Raw genomic sequence first — 2,500 nt, forward strand, 5'->3', positions numbered from 1 at the left:
AGTAAACAAGAACAGTTTTTCGCTTCCGAGATGAGGAAATATTGGCACAACACTTCGTTAAAAAGTTGGCGCCGGCGACTGCCAATGGCCCACAGTGTTGACGGTTAAGAAAAAACTCCTGGTGCTTTCGCAGGAACATTTAATGGGCAAACTCCCCCCCCTCTGTCTACAAGCTGCTGAAAAAACTCTTCAAGAAGCCAAACATATATGACGGTATAGAGCCAAACCATCTGCACTTACTGGAGTCGGAGTTTGGAATACAAAGAAGAGAGACTTCAAGAGTTTTGAGGGATAATAGTTGTGTCTTTATTTCGCCGTGTGTTGGAAATTAGCTGGGCCGCGGCGACGGCTCGTCCAGGGCTTCATTTGCTCCGTATCGGGTTTATTACATCTGCACCGAGGGCTGTTTAGGGGACTTAATTAAAGCGCGGTGGCGAGCGGGGCACTCCGCTTTGTGAGCGAGCCTTTGTGATATGGCCTTTTATTATCACAGGGGCACACATCCACTCGTGTTATCGCACTTTGCGCCGGGAAAAAAAGGGAAAGTTTCCCGCCCGGTATTTTATTGCCTATTACCGGAGAAAAGGACTCACACGTAACAGGTTTTTTTTTCTCTCTCTCCTCCGTCGTTTTTGTTCTTCTTTGTCCCTGATATTAAAGGGTCAGTTAATCGCATTTCCCTCACTTCTGTCGAGCGCCCGCACAGAGTTTTCCACTTTATTTGAGCTTCTCCCTCCACCTCAGCACTGAACAGGCTGATGCTCTTCTCCTTGTGACGGTCATATTCAAAAGGAGAGAGACTGCTGTATAAAAACATTAAGTTGTGGTTTCATGGGGAATGTACGGTGGCCCTGAGAGCGCACAGCACTGCAACTAAAGACAACACACGCAAATGGACAAATCACGAGCAAATAAAGAAAAGAGCTTCATCAATTTGGCAACACATGCGCAGCATTTAGGAAATGAGCTGCAAATAGACCACAATGAAACAGAAGTGTTCCCAGAGGACACTTCAAAGTGATACCCCCCTCCTCCCCATCTCCACGCCTCCGTCTCCTCTCCCTACCTCCTTATCCTCTCTCTACCTCCCTCCCATCTCCTGCCTCCCTCCCATCTCCCTGCCTCCCTCTCCTCTCCCCGCCTCCCTCCCCTCTCCCTACCTCCTTATCCTCTCTCTCTACCTCCCTCCCATCTCCTGCCTCCCTCCCATCTCCCCGCCTCCCTCCCCTCTCCCCGCCTCCCTCCCATCTCCCTGCCTCCTTCTCCTCTCCCCGCCTCCCTCTCCTCTCCCCGCCTCCCTCCCATCTCCCTGCCTCCTTCTCCTCTCCCCGCCTCCCTCTCCTCTCCCCGCCTCCCTCCCATCTCCCCGCCTCCCTCCCATCTCCCTGCCTCCCTCTCCTCTCCCCGCCTCCCTCCACACTCCCTGCCTCCCTCTCCTCTCCCCGCCTCCCTCCCATCTCCCCGCCTCCCTCCCATCTCCCTGCCTCCCTCTCCTCTCCCCGCCTCCCTCCCAGGTCCCTGCCTCCCTCTCCTCTCCCCGCCTCCCTCCCATCTCCCTGCCTCCTTCTCCTCTCCCCGCCTCCCTCCCAGGTCCCTGCCTCCCTCTCCTCGCCCTGCCTTCCTCCCCTGTCCCTGCACCCCCTGTCTCTGCCTCCCTCTCCTCTCCCTACCCTCCCTATCCTCTCCCTGCCTCCCTTCCATCTCCCAACCAGTCCTGATTATTCCCTCACCCTTTTACCCCCCCCCCAACCCCAGTGTGATGGACTCGCTGTAGCCCTGATGGTGATTTCACAGTCGGCCAGTCAGTGTCTGTGGGTTTGGCTTCGTCTGTGTGAAACCGTCTAGAGTGTGGGAATGTCATCTCTGTGATCCCCTTCCCCGCACTGCGCTACGCCTGGGATCATGCCCACTGCCTGCTGGGAAAATCCCACCTCCCTCACTGCAGGAGAGAGATTATACTCTCAGTCACATCCCCCCCCCCTCATCGTCACCCTCCCCTGCAGTCTTCTATTCCTCTCCATGTTAGTAGAAATGTGCATCCAGTATTTAATCAAACACAAATAAACAAGTGGGCTGTGCTCCGACAGTAAGTACACAACAATTCAATAAATATAAAAGCAGGGTTAAAGGAAAATCCATTTCAATTTGGATGGATTTAAAAGCTCAGAGTGTACGCCACATAACAACGTGGCCTTATTGCCCAAACTGACATTCAGCAAATGAAATGGGATTGATGCAGGAACCTCGCCGTGTCAGGTCGAGACGTCACGTGTCCACGGATGATGTTTCCCACGCCAAAGTGAAATTGCGGCCCCAGAAGAGGTGGCCGTTCATGAACTGCGCATCGCGGAGGGGGATGAGGCGAGGACGAGGAGATTCAGACGGGGATAAGGGGGAAAAAATGTATGAATACAAAAGCCCAGCGAAGATGAGGTGAGGCGGCGCCGGTTGAGAGAGAGATCAGATAAAAATCAAAAGTGTGCAACGAGCCAAAGGCGAC

General features: G+C 53.8%; 1 protein-coding gene across 2 annotated transcripts in view; it reads left to right on the plus strand.

Annotated features, from left to right (window-relative positions):
- Nucleotides 1-2,500, plus strand: part of LOC118316962 (cadherin-4-like) — a 192,925-nt gene that overhangs the window by 179,752 nt on the left and 10,673 nt on the right. The window lies entirely within an intron of this gene.

Source organism: Scophthalmus maximus, chromosome 3 (genome assembly GCF_022379125.1).
Source record: "Scophthalmus maximus strain ysfricsl-2021 chromosome 3, ASM2237912v1, whole genome shotgun sequence".
Lineage (NCBI taxonomy): Eukaryota > Metazoa > Chordata > Actinopteri > Pleuronectiformes > Scophthalmidae > Scophthalmus > Scophthalmus maximus.